The 23,034-nt window shown below is 39.9% G+C and overlaps 1 protein-coding gene and 1 pseudogene across 2 annotated transcripts in view; both read right to left on the bottom strand.

Moving 5' to 3' along the window:
• TANGO6 (transport and golgi organization 6 homolog) overlaps positions 1-23,034 on the bottom strand; it is a 180,541-nt gene that overhangs the window by 45,457 nt on the left and 112,050 nt on the right. The gene's annotated exons all lie outside the window — the stretch shown is intronic.
• LOC138418645 (small ribosomal subunit protein eS24 pseudogene) lies at positions 10,377-13,971 on the bottom strand (annotated as a pseudogene).

Genomic DNA, 23,034 nt, shown 5'->3' with positions numbered 1-23,034 from the left:
TGCTCCCAGTTCCTAATATAATACATTCAGCATGAGACTCACCCCCCTGCCCAGTTAACATCAACATAAAATGCAGAAATTGAACCAGTGATGACTTAGTCATACCTTGTTTTCAGAACAGGAAAGAGGGGACTCTCTGCCTACTTAGACCTAGTATTTGCATTTCTGAATAGCAGGCCTAGTGAATGCAGTCACATGTTATGCACAAGAATTTGCATAAAGGCTTCTCTGTAGAGCTGTAATAGTGAAAAATGAGAAGATATAAATTAAAATGAATTGGCATGAAAGTGGTTAAGTAACTATACATATTGTGGAATACTACATGGTCATTAAAAGGAACAAGACAGAATTGGAAAGGTATCCCTGGGACTGTCCTGGTGATTCAGTGGTTAAGACTCTGTGCTTCCACTGCAGGGCGCTTGAGTTTCATTCCACAGGCCTCTTGGCCAAAAAAAGAGAAAAACTACTGAAGAAATATTTTCTTAAGACAATATTAAGTGAAAGAAACTAACAGAACCAGTATCATTCCATGTATGTACATAAAAATGCACACACATGACTTCTCTCAATATTAACAAGCCACATCTACATATTTAAATATGTATATTAATATACAAATGCATAGAAAGAAGAGAAAAAGGATATATTGAAATAGAAAGGTTAGATAACTTGTCCAAAACAACCAAGATCAAATGTAGGTAGTCTTACACTTAGCTCCTATGATACAGTGTATTTAAGATATTTCCAACTAAAAGAAAAATATATTTCTCTACTTTTGGTATAACACTGTCCTTTTCTGGAGTCAGAAAGGAGCTTTCTTGTTCTACAGTGAGATGTGCATCTAGAGTTAAGAGCTCTACGTTCTAATTTTGCTTAATTTTTATTTTTTTGCAGCACCACTCAGCATGCAGGATCTTGGTTCACCCAACCAGGGATCGAATAGGTACCTCCTTACAGTAGAAACGTGGAGTCTTAACCACTGGACTGCTAGGAGAGTCCCTCTGTGTTCTAATTTCTTCCCTGAAGCCAACTAGCAGTGTGACTTAGGGCAAATCCCTTCACCTCCTCAGACCAACTGGAGATGAGTCAATTAGACGAGACGGTCTCCCTGGCCCCTTCCAGTTGGAAGTCTATGAGGTGATGAGTCACCTTTGGCTTAGCCATCAGGGGAATGAGTTTCAGGAGAGCAGGAAGAGAAGAAAAAGCATCTATTCATGAGCCCTGGAGTGGGAGGCTGCTGTGGTTAAAGGAATGAAGGTCTCTGTTGGAAGGAAGTCACCGACTGAGAAATGACAGAAGTCTGGAATCCATAAGGAGGGGAAATTGCAGGTTAAAAAGGTAAGAGCAGATGACAAACCAGTTATTATTTATTAATGTAGGGATTTAAAGTTAAAAATTAGAGGTAAACTGTAAAGCAACTATATACCTCAATTAAAAAAATAATAAGTGGAAAACTAACACAGTGCTATAAATTAGTTATATTTCAATTTTAAAATGGATTAAAAAATAAGTGGTAAAGAAAAGGTACTATTTGTCAGGTAGAGTCCCTCCTCTCATGGTACTCAAAGCATACTGAGGAAAAGGAAAAATACTGACCAAGCAACAACACTGGAGTGAGATGTCCCCAAAATGGTGACAGAGAAAGATACTTTTATGAGTAATGTATTGATCTGGTTCCAATTTCCATTAACAACAACTCCAGTATTCTTATTCATCCAGACTCAAAAGCTTGGTGTTCATTTTTCACTTCTCCCTGTTACCCTTCAGTCAGTCAAGCAGTTCATTTATTGTTCTTCAAGCCTCATTTACTTCCCTATGGGATGTGAGGTAACTTTCAATAAATAATACTGAAACTGAAATGAATATTTTTTAAAAGCTCTATAGTGAGGAAGTACCAATATTCCATGCTAAGAATGGTTATTGCAAATGAACCCCAAATTTAGTTTAGCAATTCTAATAGCTAAGGCAAAAAAGGAAACAGAAACCATAGTTCCCATTAGTCAATAAAAGCAGGTACATCTATTTCCTTCTTTAGGAAGAATACCAAGAGGTATCTCACTCATTCATTCAGCAAATCTTAATTGAGTGCCTAAAATGTTCCAAGTATGATCTCAGCACTGGAGATAATATATAGCATGAACAAGAAAGCAAAGTTCCCATCTTTATGAAGCCTACTTCTACTGGAGGAGAAAGACAATAAATAGTAAGTAAACTTTCCAGCAGCAATAAAAGCTATGAAGAAAAATAAGGAAGGGGGAGCAGTTAAGAGTCAGGGGTGAGGGCTCAGGGAAAAGGTATCAGAGGAGAAGAGCTGAAGGAAAAAGTCACGAGAAGACCTGGGGGAAACTGAAGAACAGAACGGACAACAGAAGTTTCATATTCAATGTAGAAATCATATGGTTGCTTCCTACACTTTCTCACCATAAAAGTTAAGGGTGTACCATTACATTAACAAAATCAAAATTTAACATTCTGTTTATATAAATTCCTGCCTTGCCTGAGCTTCATTACAACTTTCCAAATGAGCATCCATTTAACTGCATGCTCCACCAACCCCACTCCCAAGCGTACCTAAGAACCCAGAGGAGCTAGTGGAGACCCGGAATCTTGAGAGCCCACACTGAATCCAGTCAGCTGGCTCCGGGCCCACCTGCTGCCTCGTTTTCCAGGTACTGGGCTGGGCAAGCTGGAACACTCCATGCACCCACTCTGCATTTCTCCAAGTGCTGCACCGTCATGTCTTCCACAACCTGACCTCCCTTAGACCTCATATACACAGCCAGGACGTGTCGCACCTTGCTCACACCTGGTCTTCTTTGGGGATTTACAGCTCTGCCCCCATTTCCTGAAGGCTGTGTTAACCTCTGACGGACTTTGCTCTCCCTTGCTCCTATTGTGCTGTGCGGTTGGTTTCTTAAGATTGTACTGGATCCCAGTCGCCAGTTAGTCCTGACCAGGTTTCTATGCAGAACAAAATGAATGCATGTGAACAGAGAATACAGCTTCTGGGGCTACATGTGACACCAGCACAGAATTCAAACATCCTACAAAAAGGGTTCTTAATTTTAGCTTAAGGGATCTCTATGTGTCAAATTTTCTCATGTACGTCTCACTGGCATTTTCCTATTCTTCCTTGTAAAACCACTCTAATTTCGTTCAAATATGCATCTTCTCCCTGTCCAGCCACCACTTACCTGATTCAGGCTAAGGTCTTTATTGCTCTAAATGAATCATGGTGGACATATCCTCTTGTCTTAATTGCTCCCGGAATGAGATCCAGTGTGAACAGAGAGATGTGAAGGAAAATCTGATGGAAGACCCTAAGAAAATACTTTGTGAGAGCAGACACACTGAAACCATACTCACAGAAAACTAGTCAATCTAATCACACTAGGACCACAGCCTTGTCTAACTCAATGAAACCAAGTCACGCCTGCAGGGCAACCCAAGACGGGTGGGTCATGGTGGAGAGGTCTGACAGAATGTGGTCCACTGGAGAAGGGAATGGCAAGCCACTTCAGTATTCTTGCCTTGAGAACCCCATGAACAGTATGAAAAGCCAAAATGATAGGATACCGAAAGAGGAACTCCCCAGGTCATTAGGTGCCCAATATGCTACTGGAGATCAGTGGAGAAATAACTCCAGAAAGAATGAAGGGATGGAGCCAAAGCAAAAACAATCCCCAGTTGTGGATGTGACTGGTGATAGAAGCAAGATCCGATGCTGTAAAGAGCAATATTGCATAGGAACCTGGAATGTCAGGTCCATGAATCAAGGCAAATTGGAAGTGGTCAAACAAGAGATGGCAAGGGTGAACGTCGACATTCTAGGAATCAGCGAACTAAAATGGACTGGAATGGGTGAATTTAACTCAGATAACCATTATATCTACTACTGCGGGCAGGAATCCCTCAGAAGAAATGGAGTAGCCATCATGGTCAGCGAAAGAGTCCAAAATGCAGTCCTTGGATGCAACCTCAAAAACGACAGAATGATCTGTTCGTCTCCAAGGCAAACCATTCAGTATCACAGTTATCCAAGTCTATGCCCCAACCAGTAACGCTGAAGAAACTGAAGTTGAACGGTTTTATGAAGACCTACAAGACCTTTTAGAACTAACACCCCAAAAAGATGTCCTTTTCATTATAGGGGACTGGAATGCAAAAGTAGGAAGTCAAGAAATACCTGGAGTAACGGGCAAATTTGGCCTTGGAGTACAGAATGAAGCAGGGCAAAGAGTAATAGAGTTTTGCCAAGAAAATGCGCTGGTCATAGCAAACACCCTCTGCCAACAACACAAGAGCAAGAGAAGACTCTACACATGGACATCACCAGATGGTCAACACTGAAATCAGACTGATTATATTCTCTGCAGCCAAAGATGGAGAAGCTCTATACAGTCAACAAAAACAAGACCAGGAGCTGACTGTGGCTCAGAACATGAACTCCTTATTACCAAATTCAGACTCAAATTGAAGAAAGTAGGGAAAACAGCTAGACCATTCAGGTATGACCTAAATCAAATCCCTTATGATTATACAGTGGAAGTGAGAAATAGATTTAAGGGCCTAGATCTGATAGATAGAGTGCCTGATGAACTATGGAATGAGGTTCGTGACATTGTACAGGAGACAGGGATCAAGACCATCCCCATGGAAAAGAAATGCAAAAAAGCAAAATGGCTGTCTGCGGAGGCCTTACAAATAGCTGTGAAAAGAAGAGAGGCGAAAAGCAAAGGAGAAAAGGAAAGATAGAAGCATCTGAATGCAGAGTTCCAAAGAATAGCAAGAAGAGATAAGAAAGCCTTCTTCAGCGATCAATGCAAAGAAATAGAGGAAAACAACAAATGGGAAAGACTAGAGATCTCTTCAAGAAAATTAGAGATACCAAAGGAACATTTCATGCAAAGATGGGCTCGATAAAGGACAGAAATGGTCTGGACCTAACAGAAGCAGAAGATATTAAGAAGAGGTGGCAAGAATACACAGAAGAACTGTACAGAAAAGATCTTCACGACCCAGATAATCATGATGATGTGATCACTCATCTAGAGCCAGACATCCTGGAACATGAAGTCAACTGGGCCTTGAAAGCATCACTACAAACAAAGCTAGTGGAGGTGATGGAATTGCAGTTGAACTGTTTCAAATCCTGAAAGATGATGCTGTGAAAGTGCTGCACTCAATATGCCAGCAAATTTGGAAAACTCAGCAGTGGCCACAGGACTGGAAAAGGTCCGTTTTCATTCCAATTCCAAAGAAAGGCAATGTAAAAGAATGCTCAAACTACCGCACAATTGCACTCATCTCACATGCTAGTAGAATAATGCTCAAAATTCTCCAAGCCAGGCTTCAACAGTATGTGAACTGTGAACTCCCTGATGTTCAAGCTGGTTTTAGAAAAGGCAGAGGAACCAGAGATCAAATTGCCAACATCCACTGGATCATGGAAAAAGCAAGAGAGTTCCAGAAAAACATGTATTTCTGCTTTATTGACTATGTCAAAGCCTTTGACTGTACAGATCACTATAAACTGTGGAAAATTCTGAAAGAGATGGGAATACCAGACCACCTAACCTGCCTCTTGAGAAATCTGTATGCAGGTCAGGAAGCAACAGTTAGAACTAGAAATGGAACAACAGACTGGTTCCAAATAGGAAAAGGAGTACGTCAAGGCTGTATATTGTCACCCTGCTTATTTAACTTATATGCAGAGTACATCATGAGAAACACTGGACTGGAAGAAACACAAGCTGGAATCAAGATTGCCGGGAGAAGTATCAATAACCTCAGATATGCATATGACACCACCCTTATGGCAGAAAGGGCAGAGGAGCTAAAAAACCTCTTGATGAAAGTGAAAGAGAGCGAAAAAGTTGGCTTAAAGCTCAACATTCAGAAAACGAAGATCATGGCATCCGGTCCCATCACTTCATGGGAAATAGATGGGGAAACAGTGGAAACAGACTGCAGCCATGAAATTAAAAGACGCTTACTCCTTGGAAGAAAAGTTATGACCAACCTAGATAGCATATTCAAAAGCAGAGACATTACTTTGCCGACTAAGGTCCGTCTAGTCAAGGCTATAGTTTTTCCTGTGGTCATGTATGGATGTGAGAGCTGGACTGTGAAGAAGGCTGAGCGCTGAAGAATTGATGCTTTTGAACTGTGGTGTTGGAGAAGACTCTTGAGAGTCCCTTGGACTGCAAGGAGATCCAATGAGTCCATTCTGAAGGAGATCAGCCCTGGGATTTCTTTGGAAGGAATGATGCTAAAGCTGAAACTCCAGTACTTTGGCCACCTCATGCGAAGAATTGACTCATTGGAAAAGACTCTGATGCTGGGGGGGATTGGGGGCAGGAGGAGAAGGGGATGACATAGGATGAGATGGCTGGATGGCATCACGGACTCGATGGACGTGAGTCTGAGTGAACTCCGGGAGATGGTGATGGACAGGGAGGCCTGGCGTGCTGCAGTTCATAGGGTCGCAGAGAGTCGGACACGACTGAGCGACTGAACTGAACTGAACTGAACTGAACTGATGTGTAGCCTGGCGGGCTATAGTCCATGGGGTTGCAGAGTCAGACATGACAGCGATTAAACAACAACAAATGATTTTAAGAACATAACACCTCAGAGTTGCTGCAGCCAATGGAAACTATCAGGGACTAGGAGATGAGGTTGGCAGAGTAGAAAGATGAAGAGATTTGGGGTCCTGAATGATGTAATGGAGGCAAAGAATTAACCAATTCAGGGCTTTTTGTCATGTGTAATGATTTATTCCTTATTGTTTAAGCCAGTTGAGAATTTGCTACCTGTAGCCAAAAATATTCTAACTGATTTGACATATGAAAATTTAATAGTGAAGAGGTCGTCTATATCAGTTCTATGTCTATGAACACAAAGTCAAAAAAGTTAGATTTGCCAAACAAAGAAACTTAAGACAGTGGGTGTTTTTAAAAGGATTCAGAAGTCAATTTTATAACATATAAAAGAAAAAAATAAGCCCGATAATTTTCTTTCTTCTAATTACAATTTTAATTGGGACAATAGCCTAGTATACAGCATGACTCAAAATATCAATGTATATATATTCTAGGTTGACCAAAAGGTTCATTTGGGCTTTTTTCCATAACATCTTTTTTTGAAAGTTGCTTTACTGCATTGTGTTGGTTTCTGCCATACAACAATGTGAATTAGTCATAATATATATTTATGCCCTCCTTCTTGAGCATCCCTCCTCTCCCCCTCGTCCCATCCCTCTAGGTCATCACAGAGAGCCAGGCTGCACCCCAATGTGTTGTACAGAAGCTCTTTCAACATGATAGTGTATATATGTCAATGCTACTCTCCCAATTCCTCCCACGCTTTCGTTCCTCCACTGTGTCCACAATTCCATAAATTTGGTTAAACCTTTTGGCCAAGCCAATATATACAGCTTTACCAGAGTCATCTTTATACATCTGCCAACTTATTAAATAAAGAAAAGTAAGTAACTATTTACAGTAGAAGCTCATGTAAAGGGGTTACATGCTGAGTGTATTTCACAACTACTAACCAACCACCCATTTCATTATAAACTAAAACCTCAGGCTCTGGGACATTCACTGCTATTCCCTAGTTTCTGATTAAGCAACTAAATCTCAATTATCCCATCTGGGAGGGTGTTGGTTTATATATATTTTTGGCTTCTTTTCCTGCTCTTCTTTATCCAGATGAGATGTTTGTATTTCTTCAGTTTGAACTTACCTGAACCACAAGGTTCTAAGATTCACCTTTTGTTAGAAAAGGTGGCATACACTTGCCACCTGACAAGGGCAAGTATTTGTTACCATCCTGCTATCTCCTTCAAAGTATGCATACTGTATGGCTTTTACAAAAAAAGGTATTGATTTCTGAACTGCCTAATCCCCATTTTCAGAAAGTATTCGCCATAGACTATAATATTTAGACTAAGATATACCCATGGAACTGAAGTTGGAGAGACCACCATCTTTTCCTTAGGCATTTAGCAACAGCTTCAGGGAAATGAACACAGTAAACTTTAAAACTCAATCCAATTGTTGGGTTGTGGCCAATTACCTGTGCCTATTACTTCTGGGTTACCTTGGTGGATTTCTGTTCTTTAGGGCTCTGATTGGATATCCCCTAGGAAATTTTAGATGAGTGTTCAGTTCCTGTTCTATCTATTCATAATAATTCTAGATGGGATCCTCTCACCTGGCCAATTAAAAATACCCGCTCTGAGGCTGGCCATAGATTTAAGTTTTCTCTTAGGGTCATTTAAACTCAATCGGAGTGATGAGCTAAGTATCAATAAAAAATTAACTTCTCATTTATTAAAAGGAAAACTCCTACAATTATGGGGAGGATTTACATGGTTAATACCAGGCTATGGTCATTTAAGTTTAAAGGCTCCTCTATGTTGGGAATGGTTAAATCATACTAAAAATGATCAACCTGGTAATTATGAGACAAGGCTGGGTGCTTTATGAACTATGCCTGTTATTACCCTTAGAGAGAGTGATTGGTATGGAACTCAGTGGATTTGTGGCCTTGACATCTACAGGGATGATACAAAGGTGTAGCCTGGGATTCCCATGAATTTAAGGTCATACATGTTAACAAACTACAGGTAACCCCAACCAATCTACCATTGGTATGATCCCAATGGGTCAAAGATCTGTATCTACTGGTACGACCATTTAGCAGCTTGTGTGTGTGTGTGTGCCTTCAATGGGGTTGGAGGATATAATTGACCATATCTAAGCCTTGACAACTTCCATAAGCTTTAAATGATAGTAACCGGGCTATTAGCCTATTGAATTCTGAGATCTCTATGATGAGAAAGGCAGTGCTACACAACTGCAAGACCCTTGACACCTTACAGCATCTCACGGAGATATGTGTGCTATAATTAAAACTGAATGCTGTATTTTTGTATCTGATAAATCCTTTAATGTAACACATTTTAACCACATGAAAAATCAGATTTCTGCTCTAAGTGACCCATTCCCTAGTCTTGACAATCTTTTAAAAAAAACTGGTGCGGGAGGCTCATGGCTAAAATATTTACTTTTAATTCCACTAATGTTATTAACTATACCATTTGTATTTTGCTTGTTTCACAAATTATTATTTCTTGTATCACCAAGTATATGACTGAGCCTTCAACGGAAATGATGACTAGACTTGAAGCAGTTGATCAAATGTATAGTTCGAAATATGATCAATGACTGTAATAGTGTAACTCTAGAAGGCAATGGCAACCCACTCCAGTACTCTTGCCTGGAAAATCCCATGGACAGAGGAGCCTGGTAGGCTGCAGTCCACGGGGTCGCGAAGAGTCAGACATGACTGAGCGTCTTCCCTTTCACTTTTCACTTTCCTGCACTGGAGAAGGAAATGGCAACCCACTCCAGTGTTCTTGCCTGGAGAATGCCAGGGACAGGGGAGCTTCCGTCCATGGGGTTGCACAGAGTTGGACACGACTAAAGTGAGTTAGCAGTAGCAGTAGCAGCAGCAAACTCAAGACCAACTTTTAGAAACTTTCTCAAGTTGATTTTAGTTAAGTTTATCCTAGTTCAGCTCTAATGGATTTTACTTTGTGCAATGACAATGATAACACCTGGCTATTTGCATCTCTGTATTCTCAGGAAGTCAGCAATAATCAACCTTATTTTAAAGCACACAGCTGTGTGTTCATGGGAGTAAATGAAGGATCTAGATTTGTTTGAACAAACGATTAAAAAATGAGTTTCTTTGGAAGGTGAAAAATCAAGTGCATAGTGAAAAGAGAGAGTTGAAAGAATTTTCACCTGTCTTTGACTTGTGTGTATCAATTATTATCTATATGAAAAGATTCCTTCAACAAATTAGGATTCAGAAGTTTTTTTTTTTTTTTAATCAAGTTTTGCTATGGTACTTTAAAGTCTAGATTGATGGATTCATGTATGCCTATCAGATCCTCCCTTCTCTCATAAAGGATCTGAGATGATCATCTGCAACAAGAGACACTTACACAGTGAAAGCGCACCATCAGATCTGAACTGACAGAGTGAACTTCTGTAGCTGGAGGATCTGCTGATTTCAAGGGCTCACCTACTCTTCCAGTTCACTGAAACATAAGTGATATCGAGAAGAATTAAGTGAGAAAGAAGATCCCATCCTTGGTCAAATCTTTACAACATCCTTTCAAAACTCTATCATTGATGTCTGTGCTCAGTCGTGTCTGACTCTTTGTGACCCCATGGACTGTATAGCCTGTCAGGCTCCTCTGTCCATGGGATTTTCCAGCCAAGAATACTGAAGCCATTCAGAATACTGAACACAACTCCAAGGGATCTTTTTTTTTTTTTTTCTGTAAAAGGTCTCAGTTTATTTTCTCTTTCATGAAAAATCTGCACAATCACCACAGATACCGTCACTGCAGAATCTTTACTCGTTTTTGCCAGCATCAACGTTGGCCTTTGCAGTCCCCCTGACTTTCTTCATTCTGTTCTTGCGTTTCTTTCGCTGTTTTCTTGAGGTCTTTTTCTTCTCATACAGGCCATGTCTTGCAAGCCTATGTTTGAGCTCATTCTTCTTCGCATAATCCAAGGAATCGTAAATCATGCCGAAGCCAGTTGTCTTGCCACCACCAAAATGAGTTCTGAATCCAAATACAAAGATGACATCTGGTGTGGTCTTGTACACTTTGGCCAGTTTTTCCCGAATTTCTGTTTTAGGTACTGTTGCCTTTCCAGGGTGAAGAACATCGATGACCATTCGTTTCCGCTGAAGCAGTCGGTTGGTCATGAACTTCCTAGTCCGGATAGTTACTGTGTCGTTCATGATGGCGGCTGATCTTCAAGCAGCCAGGGAGGAAAAGAGCCCAAGGGATCTTCTTAAACCAGGGATCAAGCCTGTATCTCCCAAGTCTCCTACACTGGAAGGTAGATTCTTTACCACTGCGCCACCTGGGAAGGTCTAGAGGGCCTCTATTCCTTCCTTCTTGCCTCTCTGTCTCTTTCTCTCTCCCTCCCCCTCCCTTTTTTTTTTTTTTTTTTTTGAGACATAGAAGTGAGTACAAATAAAATCATTCCAGCTACTCTCTTCTATCTACCAACAGGAAGTAACTAAGAAATACCATATCCTGCTAGTGAAGGTGCTGCTAGGTAAAGGCAATGATATTTTCCAAAGAATGAATGATCACGTACAGCCAGCACTCCTCTGTAATCAGAAGTTTACATACATTCTGAGTAATGTTTTAGATCAATGTTTGTCAAACACAAACATGGGTACTGAAATTACGTAGTGCAACTTGATTATAATGTGTATCCAGGTGATTCAGAATTATCATTAAAATGAAAACACAGCATTTACAGAATTCTTTTAAAGAATTCACAGATCCCTGAATTATATCAAAATTTAATCTCCATACTTTAGCCCTTCCAACTACCCAATTCAATGAAAACACTTAATGTGTACTACTACACACAAGGGACTCTGCAGGGCACAAGAGATTTAGTGAAAGTGAAAGTTGCTCAGTTGTGTCTGACTCTTTGCGACACCATGGACTATACACCCCACGGAATTCTCCAGGCCAGAATATTGGAGTGGGTAGCTGTTCTTTTCTCCAAGGGATCTTCCCAATCCAGGGATGGAACCCAGGTCTCCCACATTGCAGGCGAATTCTTTACCAGCTGAGTCACCAGGGAAGAGATTTCAGGGTGAAGGAAATTTTGCATATACACATCCAGTTGCTCCAGTACCATTTGTTGAAAAGACTGATAATGCTGTTTTGAGGAAAGGAATGGTTTAACTACAGACTGAGTTTGGAGAATCTGATTGTATATGTGTGTTCACAAAGAACAAAAGCTTTTGTTCTATGATGGAGTGTGAGGTTTGCATTGCAATAACTTATAGGCAGAGTACATCATGAGAAACGCTGGGCTGGAGGAAGCACAAGCTGGAATCAAGATTGCCAGGAGAAATATCAATAACCTCAGATATGCAGATGACACCACCCTTAAGGCAGAAAGTGAAGAGGAACTAAAAAGCCTCTTGATGACAGTGAAAGAGGAGAGTGAAAAAGTTGGCTTAAAGAAGCTCAACATTCAGAAAACTAACATCATGGCATCCCGTCCCATCACTTCATGGGAAATAGATGGGGAAACAGTGGAAACAATGGCTGACTTTATTTTTCTGGGCTCCAAAATCACTGCAGATGGTGAGTGCAGCCATGAGATTAAAAGACGCTTACTCCTTGGAAGAAAAGTTATGACCAACCTAGATAGCATATTGAAAAGCAGAGACATTACTTTGTCAACAAAGTCTGTCTAGTCAAGGCTATAGTTTTTCCAGTAGTCATGTATGGATGTGAGAGTCGGACTATAAAGAAAGCTGAGCGCCGAAGAATGGATGCTTTTGAACTGTGATGTTAGAGAAGACTCTTGAGAGTCCCTTGGACTGCAAGGAGATCCAACCAGTCCATCCTAAAGGAGATCAGTCCTGAGTGTTCATTGGAAGGACTGATGTTGAAACTGAAACTCCAATATTTTGGCCACCTGATACGAAGAGCTGACTCATTTGAAAAGACCCTGATGCTGGGAAAGATTGAGGGCAGGAGGAGAAGGGGATGACAGAGGATGAGATGGTTAGATGGCATCACTGACTCAATGGACATGAGTCTGGGTAAACTCCAGGAGTTGGTGATGGACGGGGAGGCCTGGCATGCTGCAGTTCATGGGGTCGCAAAATGTCAGATACGATTGAGTGACTGAAGTGAACTGAATTTATCTCCCGATAGATCACTTCTACAACAGAGGATGAGACTGTTGGATGGCATCATCGACTGAATGGACATGGGTTTGAATGAAATATGGGAGTTGGTGATGGACAGGGAGGCCTGGTGGCGCTGCGGTTCACAGGGTCACAAAGAGTCGGACACAACTGAGCGAATGAACTGAACTGAACTGCAATGCCTTCAGTGTACTCTTACTCTGTTAACTGGTTGTAAAGTCACAGTCAGACAAAGGATATGATACTCTTTTAGGAATCAACTTTTTTTTCCCCTCAAATGAACAATGATTCAAATAGTAAGGGATTTCTCTACATAATAAAGGTAGTAAATAAAATATTAAGATGCATGGAACGATTGAAAACTTTTACATTCTTTAGCAAGAGAAAGTCTTCCTATGATAGTCACAGATGAATCAGGTCATTAACACAATCACTGTATGGTGGGGCCTTATCAGCTCAGAAGTGCTAATACCTCCTTCACTCTCAATGTAGGATGGGTGTGTGTGTGTGTGTGTGTGTGTGTGTGTGTGTGTGTGTGTGTGTTTCAGTCATATCCGATTCTGCGACCTCACAGACCATAGCCTGCCAGACTCCTTTCTGTCCATGGGATTTCCCAGGCAAGAATACTGGAGTGGGAGTGGGTTGCCATGCCCTCTTCTAGGGGATCTTCTTGACCCAGGGATCAAATCCAGGTCTCCTGCACTGCAGCCAGAGTCTTTACCATCTGAGCCACCAGGGAAAGATATAAAGAACTCTGACAACACAATTAAAAAGACATAAATAAGTCAGATTCACATGCACATAGCTGATTCACTTTGTTGTACAGCAGAAACTAACACATTATACTCAAATAATAAAATAAGAAATAAAAAGCCAAAAAAAAAAAAAAAGCCAGTTCAAAAAAAAGGCACATGTTGTATGACTTCATTTATAGGAAATATCCACAATAAGAAAATCCTCAGAGAGAGAGTAGGTCAGTGACTGCGTGACTGGTAATGGCTACAGGTTTTTCTAGGGGTAGTGAAATGTTCCAAAATTGATTGTGGTGGTGATGGTTGTACACCCTTGTGAACATACAGAAAATTTTGATTTGTGCACTGTAAACTGTTGAATTGTAAGGATGAAGTATATCTCAATACAGCTTTTTTTTTAAAAGTAAGTTTTTGAATAAGACGGGTAAAAAAGCAGGGCTGCAGAATCTAGTTTATGTTGAAGCTGGAAAAATATATAACAGAAAAATCTTTACATATTAGAAGAGAGAGGTACATGTATATAAGCAGAATCTGATAATGACACATAACTCTGCCTTCCAAAAGCTCAGAGATCAAAGGCTTGAGGCAAATCTCACAGACAATTCACAATAGTGGCTCCCTCCAAACATGAAGCGGGAGATCTGGATTCTCTGATGGTATGCCCACTACAGGGGCCAGGTCCTGCCCTTGACCGCCAGTCAAGCAGAACCCAGCGCTTTCCCGCTGCTTTACTACTGGCATTGCTTCTGCTAGCTCTATGCTTCCTTATTCGCCAGTAAAAGACGGTGCCAATACAGTTTCAGTATTTACTGTCTCATAGCTGGCAGTTTACTGGGTAACATTTTTAAAACCTTTTAATTTTCACTGCATCAGTTCTTAAAAAAATTAGTATAATATAAAAGTCTCTTAAAAGAGACAAGGAAAATATTGAAGAGACAGACTCAGAGGTTCTTACATGTTGTTATAGCCATTTGGACCAATACTCCATCTTTGGGTATGCCAAACCACATTTGACAAACATTAACCCAGGGCCAGTTGAGACCTCCTGCCAGTGTTTTAAAGCTTTTGTGCTCCAGCCTTTTTTATTAAGTCTGTCCCAATCGCTTCTTTTTATTTCATTTCCTCTTAGGGACGAGACTCAAGTGGAGATGGAGAACTGGGGTCTTTGTGTACATATCTTTGAATCTTATCTTTCCAGGTTCCAGGATCTCAATTACATTGTTTGAATCCGCTTTGTAATCTTACCAGTTCAAGTAGTCTCTTCCTTTTCTAAGATAGTACTTTTAGATTTGATATTAGATAGTCTGGAGAGAAAATAAGAATAAAGGCATAAAGAGGTCAAATGTCACAATATACACTTGACTTCACTAAATCTGTTACTGGAAAAAGGGATCCAGAAAAACTACCTCTTCTCCCATTTATTTGGGAACTAAAGTGACTAGATCTTTGGGGTAAGTACATGGTGGAGAGCCACATGTACTCACAGAAATATTCCTGCTGACTCAGTCAGTGAGGAAATAGGAGACAAAATACAGATCTGACTCTCTTCATGGACACTTTTATGTCCTTCGTAACATCTATTAATTTTTCTTGCATTTCAGGGCCTAGAATTCTATTTCACTACTGAAACAAATACAGTAGAATTATTACTGGTTTCTTTTAACATTTCATGATTACAAATTATTGCCACATGTGGACCAGAGTCAACAGAGACAATAATTTCAATCAAGGTCAGAAGGAAATTAGATGGCATAGCAGATCCTAAAGCCGTTTAGAGAATTAAATAATTTAAATGCAATTAATTTTTTATGAAATTCATCATTAAAACAATTCATAGGTAAATTCTGATCTATTAACAACAATTACTTTTCAGCCATGAATTTTCCCTACAGCTCTGGGGAAATCACTTCTTTTCTGATTTTAGTTTCCCTTCTCCACACAGCCCTTTACAAACACAGAAGAGATTTTAGTTATGATAAAATGTGAAGCTACAGTACAGTGGGAAAAAAAAATGGTGTGTGCATTTGTAAGCCTCTTTATCTGCAAAACACCTGTGTGTCTATAAGTGCATAACAATTTGACGGTGATAGAAAAAAAGTGTTCTTAACTCTGTACTAAAGAAAGAAAGAATTTTAACAGGCTGATCCCTGTTCACACAGCTACAGAAAGACAGATACATTCTCTAGTTTCCTGGGCAGAGGACTGTTTCTACTGCCATCAGGACATTTACTTGGCTCATTAACAACAGCAGGAACTTCCGCTCTAAAACAAAGGATATCAGTGTGGCCCGCTGATTCCCTGACACCTCTGACATTTCACGGTCATCACCAATTTTCATTCTTGTTTAACCTCATAAAGCATGAGTGGAAGAGAAGCCAGGGATTTATGTCTTATAAAAGGGCATAAGCAACGGGGCATAATGGGAATAATTTCCTAACTCTAGCCTGAAGAGGAGAACAAAAAAATTCCCCTCTTCTTTACTATCTTCAAAGTGGTAACACTTCCGGTTTCCTAACAGTAGGAGATGACTGGTAAATGGCCTTGTGAAAGCTCCTAAAGCCCTATGCTTGATGCACATATTAGGGCATTAGAGGGCTGGAGCCAAAGCCATCTTCGGGTCTTGATGGGGCTTGCCAGGGAGGCAGGTCGCAGGAGTCACTGGGCAAGAATGCTGGGTAGTCCTTGGATAGATTCTCCCTTACTGGTGTCTACATGTCAGGACCCCTTTTCTCCCTCAGGCTAATTGTTGATTTGCTGTTTTTTGTTTTTTCTATTCATATTGTTGTCCTTTTTAATGTAATGTAACCAAAAGGTGACCCTGAGCTAGGAATAGATCAGCAAATATCTGAGGAACTAGTTTCATTGCACCTCATCACACAGACTACACAGGACTGGATGATCTGGATATAAGTTGTAGAGAGACAGATTTTGACAGGCTTAGGTGTAACCAAGGGAAGATTTCTGTGGGACAAGTATTAAAACAAATAAACAAACAAACTCATTAGTAGAACTATTGTTGGTGCAACTGACTTACCAAGTGTGCTTTAAAGAGATACAGAGACCATCTTGTCTCCAAATATCTCTATTTGCAATCTGTATTGCGTCAGAATCTGTTTAATCATTAGAACTATGTTTCTTTAGCCTAAAACACTTCCTTATTCAAAATGCAAACCATTCCAAGAAGGCAGCACCATAGGAGGCTATCATTCACACCTTAGTAAGTATTAATATACCTGCCACCTCCTTTCAACAAGCTGGGAAAAACAAGAATGATTTGAAGTGATTTCTGAAATTTAATGACTTTCTAGTGATGGTCAAGAAGAAAGTTTTAAGTGAGAGGGGGGGAGAAGAAAAAGGGGAACGGTGGGCACTAAAAGGAGAGGGAAAGACTGTACTTTACATTCTGACTCTTCCCATGTCTTCAAATAAGAGCAACGTGCAAGTAAGAACCATAGATATATATCTTTTGGACAATGTAAAACAATGGACAGGAAATGCTTTGTACCACTGGATTTTTGGCAACCGAATGAACTAAGGTGATATAGAAAGAAAGACAGCTTGAAAGAGAGGATGCCAAGATTTCTGTCGTCGTGTATTAACTAGGTTACTCATTCCATCTCAACAGGTCATTGAATTCCAAGATTGGTTTAACCAGTATATAAACGTTCAGTTTACACAATTACCCTACAAGGATAATCTATAACAAATGACTCTACCCCAGGTTACTGACAAGACAGAGATTAATTCTTCTGAAACCTGTGCTGAGACAGTAACAAACTTCAGAAACATGGTGGAATTTTCTTGAAGGGCGGAATTAATAAAGTAAAGCCAGAAATGTGATCATAAGGGAGGAAAAGTCCCAGGTTTATGGTAAGTTATTTTAAAAGATGAAAGAAGAAAAAAAAACCTAGATATTTTAAGTGAAGTAAACTCTCTTTATGATTTTGTAATGACGAAAGTATTAAAACCATTCCAGTGACTTAATTAATTTAATTTGCTACCTAAATGTTTGAACTTGTTAAAGCATGCCCAAGAGTTAGTGAGCCTCATAATATTGACAAACAGAAATCAAGAAGCCTGTGGCCTAAGAATAAAACTTCAAGCATAAATTCTTAACAGAAAATCTCTCAAGTGCTATAAGATCAGTCTTTACCACATCAGGTCCAGAGAAAAGAAAACTAAGTTACAACTTCTTTCTAAAGGGAATATTCCAATCAGATTGCTAGCTTACTCTCTTGCAGGTCCGTAAGTAAAAGTGAATGCAAGAATCTATTTTGAATCCAAGAATCTATTTTAAAACTTGTTAATAAAAGATGAGATGTTTCATTGTCCTTTGTTTCATAGCCGTAAGAAAGAAACCAAATTAATGCTTTAATTTACTCTAAAGTGGAATTGGGTCTTTCCTGGTGGCTCAGCGGGAAAGAATCTGCCTGCTAAGCAAAAGGGTTCAATCCCTAGGTTGGAAAGATCCCCTGGAGAAGGAAATGGCAACCCACTCCAGTATTCTTGGACAGAATACCATGGACAGAGGAGCCTGGTGGGCTACAGTCCATGGGGTCACCAACAGTTGGACATGACTTAGCGACTAAACAACAACAACAAAATTGGAATTAGGGGTGTGAGATGAGAAAACAAAAGAATGAAGACAGGAAAAATAAAAGTAACAGCAGAATAAAAAACTGAAACATTCAAGTACACAGTGTCCTTCAATATCTGTGGGAATACTGAAGTTTGTTCCAGGACTCCCTGAGAATATAAAAATCCATGGATGCTCAGGTTTCTTAGCTGGCCCTTCATATCTGCAGGTTTACAGAAGCAGGGCCAGCTGTAACTGCGTCATCTTTAAAGCAAGGACTCTTTGCCAATGACATCTTCTATCTCCTGAGCTAATAACTGCAGCTGGTGATTTTAGAAAAGGAATGTAATATCTATCCAAATCTATTTAAAGAGCTCTAATTATAAAGGGTAAGGTTTCTGCTGTTTTAAGTAAGACACAAAGCTTGATGTAGCAGGAAGAAAAACTTAAGAATGATTTTGAAAGATGAGTTATACTTCCAAAGAAATTTCACTGATGAGCAAGCAATGAAGGGTTGCCAAAGAAATATATACGTATGTATTTACTTGAATAATGGTTACCTTAGAAAAGTGTCAGCAGACTTTTTCTATAAAGAGCCAGACAGTAAATAAATACTTTTGGCTTCAAGGACCAATTTATCTTTGTCATTGTAACTACTGAATTTTGCCAATGGAGTACAAAAATAGCCATAGACGATATATAAATAAGCATGACTGTTTCAATAAAACTTTCTATGGACATTAAAGTTTGCATTTCACATGTCACAAAACATTATTAGTCTTTTAACCTCCCCCTGCCCCAAACCATTTAAAAAATGTGAAAACCATTAGCAGCTCATGGGCTATATAAAACAGGCAGCAGGTAAGATTAGGCTCAAGGGTAGGGGTTTGTCAACCCCTACAATTCCCTAACATAAAAGTCCCATGGAATGTAAACTGGTGTAGCCATTATGAAGAACAGTATGGAGGTTCCTTAAAAAACTAAAAATAGAGCTACCATGTGATCCTGAAATAATTTGAAAAGATATATGTACTTCTATGTTCACAGCAGCACTATTTACAATAGCCAAGATATGGAAGCAACCTAAATGTCTGTCAACAGAGGAGTGGATAAAGAAGATATGGCATGTTATGTGTGACACACACACACACACACACGTTATCTTTATACATATACACACATACAATGGAGTAGTACTCAGTCATAAAAATGAAATAATACCATTTGCAGCAACAAGAATGGATCTAGAGATTATCATGAGCTTCCCAGGTGGCTCAGTGGTAAAGAATCCACCTGCCAATGCAGGAAATGTGGGTTTGATCCCTTGAGAAGGAAATGGCAACCGGTTCCAGTATTCTTGCCTGAGAAATCCCATGGACAGAGGAGCCTGGCGCACTACAGTCCATGGAGTTGCAAAAGAATCTGACTTCATGACTGAACGACAGATATTATCATAATAAATGAAATCCGAAAGCAAAAGACAAATACTGCATGATATCACTTATGTATGGAATCTAAAAAAAATGATACAAATGAACTTATTTACAAAACAGAAAGAGATTCACAGACATAGAAAACAGACTTGTAGTTATCAATGTGACAATAAGGGAAGTGGGAAAGATAAATTACGAGTTTAGGATTAACACACACACACTACTAAAAGCAGAAAGGGGAAGATATATCCAACTGAATGCAGAGCTCCAAAGAATAGAGAGGACAGATAAGAAAGCCTTCTTAAGTGAACAAAGAAAAGAAATACAGGAAAACAATAGAATGGGAAATACTAGAGATCTCTTCAAGAAAATTAGAGATATAAAGGGAACAATTCATGCAAAGATGTACACAATAAAAGGGCAGAAATGGTAAGGACCTAACAGAAGCAGAAGAGATTAAGAAAAAATGGCAAGAATACACAAAAGAACTGCACAAAAAAGGTCTTAATGACCCAGATAATCATGATGGTGTGATCACTCACCTAGAGCCAGACATCCTGGAATGTAAACTCAAGTGGGCCTTAGGAAGCATTACTATGAACAAAGATAGTGGAGGTGATGGAATTCCAGCTGAGCTATTTCAAATCCTAAAAGATGACGCTGTGAAAGTGTTACACTCAATATGCCAGCAAATTTGGAAAACTCAGTAGTGGCCACAGGACTGGAAAAGGTCGGTTTTCATTCCAATCCCAAAGAAGGGCAATGCCTAAGAATGTTCAAGCTACTGTACAATTGTGCTCATTCCACATGCTTATAAGGTTATGCTCAAAATCCTCCAAGCTAGCCTTCAGTAGTAAGGGAACCAAGACTTTCAGATGTACAAAATGGATTTAGAAAAGGTAGAGGAGCCAGAGATAAAATTGCCAACATCTGCTGGATCACAGAAAAAGCAAGAGAATTCCAGAAAAACATCTACTTCTGCTTCACTGACTAGACTAAAGCTGCTGTGTGGATCACAACAAATTGTGGAAAATTCTTAAAGAGATAGGAATACCAGACCACCCTACCTGCCTCCTGAGAAACCGGTATGCAGGCCAAGAAGCAACAGTTAGAACTGGACGTGGAACAACGGACTGGTTTAAAATTGGGAAAGGAGTACATCGATGCTGTATACTGTCACCTAGCTTATTTAATTTATATGCAGAGTGTATCATGTGAAATTCCAGGCTAGATGAAGCACAAGCTGGAATCAAGACTGCTGGGATAAATATCAATAACCTCATATATGCAGATGATACCACCTTAATGGCAGAAAGTGAAGAGGAACTACAGAGCCTCTCGATGAGAATGAAAGAGGAGAGTGAAAAAGCTGGCTTAAAACTCAACATTCAAAAAACGAAGATCATGGCATCCGGTCCCATCACTTCATGGTAAATAGATGGGGAAACAATGGAAACAGTGACAGACTTTATTTCCTTGAGCTCCAAAATCACTGAGATGGTGACTACAGACATAAAATTAAAAGATGCTTATTCCCTGGAAGAAAGGCTACAACAAACTTAGCGTATTACAAAAGCAGAGACATCACTTTGCCAACAAAGGTCCATACAGTCAAAACCAGGGTTTTTCCAGTAGACATGTACAGATGTAAGAGTTGAATCATGAAGAAGGCTGCTCAGTTCAGTTGAGTCACTTAGTCGTGTCCAACTCTTTGCGAAATAACTCCAAAGAGTTATTGGAGAAATAACCCCAGAAAGAATGAAGGGATGGAGCCAAAGCAAAAAGAATACCCAGCTGTGGATGGGACTGGTGACAGAAGAAAGGTTCAATGCTGTAAAGAGCAATATTGCATAGGAATCTGGAATGTTAGGTCCATGCATCAAGGCAAATTCGAAGTGGTCAAACAGGAGATGGCAAGGGTGAACATCGACATTCTAGGAATCAATGAACTAAGACGGGCTGGAATGGGTGAATTTAACTCAGATGACCATTATATCTACTACTGTGGGCAGGAATCCCTTAGAAGAAATGGAGTAGCCATCATAGTCAACAAAAGAGTGTGAAATGCAATACTTGGATGCAATCTCAAAAACGACAGAATGATCTCTGATCGTTTGCAAGACAAACCATTCAATGTCACAGTAATCCAAGTCTATGCCCCGACCAGTAACGCTGAAGAAGCTGAACGGTTCTATGAAGACCTACAAGACCTTCTAGAACTAATACCCCAAAAAGATGTCCTTTTCTTATAGGGGACTGGAATGCAAAAGTAGGAAGTCAAGAAACACCTGGAGTAACAGGCAAATTTGGTCTTGGAGTACAGAATGAAGCAAAATGAAACAAAGGCTAATAGAGTTCTGCCAAGAGAATGCACTGGTCATAGCAAACACCCTCTTCCAACAACACAAGGGAAGACTCTACACATGGACATCACCAGATGGTTAACACTGAAATCAGATTGATTATATTCTTTGCAGCCAAAGATGGAGAAGCTCTATACAGTCAACAAAAACAAGACAGGGAGCTGACTGTGGCTCAGATCATGAACTCCTTACTGCCAAATTCAGACTTAAAGAAAGTCAGGAAAACCACTAGACCATTCAGGTATGACCTAAATCAAATCCCTTATGACTATACAGTGGAAGTGAGAAATAGACTTAAAGGACTAGATCTGATAGACAGAATGCCTGATGAACTATGGACAGAGGTTCATGACACTGTACAGGACACAGGAATCAAGACCATCCCCATGGAAAAGAAATGCAAAAAAGCAAAATGGCTGTCTGAGGAAGCCTTACAAACAGCTGTGAAAAGAAGGGAAGCGAAAAGCAAAGGAGACAAGGAAAGATATACCCACTTGAATGCAGAGTTCCAAAGAATAGCAAGGAGAGATGAGAAAGCCTTCCTCAGCGATCAATGCAAAGAAATAGAGGAAAACAATAGAATGGGAAAGACTAGAGATCTCTTCAAGAAAATTAGAGATACCACGGGAACATTTCATGGGCTCAATAAAGGACAGAAATGGTATGGACCTAACAGAAGCAGAAGAGATTAAGAAGTGGTGGCAAGAATACACAGAAGAACTGTACAAAAAAGATCTTCATGACCCTGATAATCATGATGGTGTGATCACTCACACTAACCTAGAGCCAGACATCCTGGAATGCAAAGTCAAGTGGGCCTTAGGAAGCATGACTACTAATAAAGCTAGCGGAGGTGATGGAATTCCAGTTGAGCTATTTCAAATCCTGAAAGATGAAGCTGTGAAAGTGCTGCACTCAATATGTCAGCAAATTTAGAAAACTCAGCAGTGACTGGAAAAGGTCAGTTTTCATTCCAATCCCAAAGAAAGGCAATGCCAAAGAATGTTCAAACTACCGAACAATTGCACTCATCTCTCACGCTAGTAAAGTAATGCTCAAAATTCTCCAAGCCAGGCTTCAGCAATATGTGAACCGTGAACTTCCAGATGTTCTAGCTGGTTTTAGAA

The sequence above is a fragment of the Ovis canadensis genome, chromosome 14 (genome assembly GCF_042477335.2).
Source record: "Ovis canadensis isolate MfBH-ARS-UI-01 breed Bighorn chromosome 14, ARS-UI_OviCan_v2, whole genome shotgun sequence".
In the NCBI taxonomy this organism is placed as follows: Eukaryota; Metazoa; Chordata; class Mammalia; order Artiodactyla; family Bovidae; genus Ovis; species Ovis canadensis.
The sequence above is the reverse complement of the archived record's forward strand: the minus strand, read 5'-3'. Positions and strand labels throughout refer to the sequence as shown.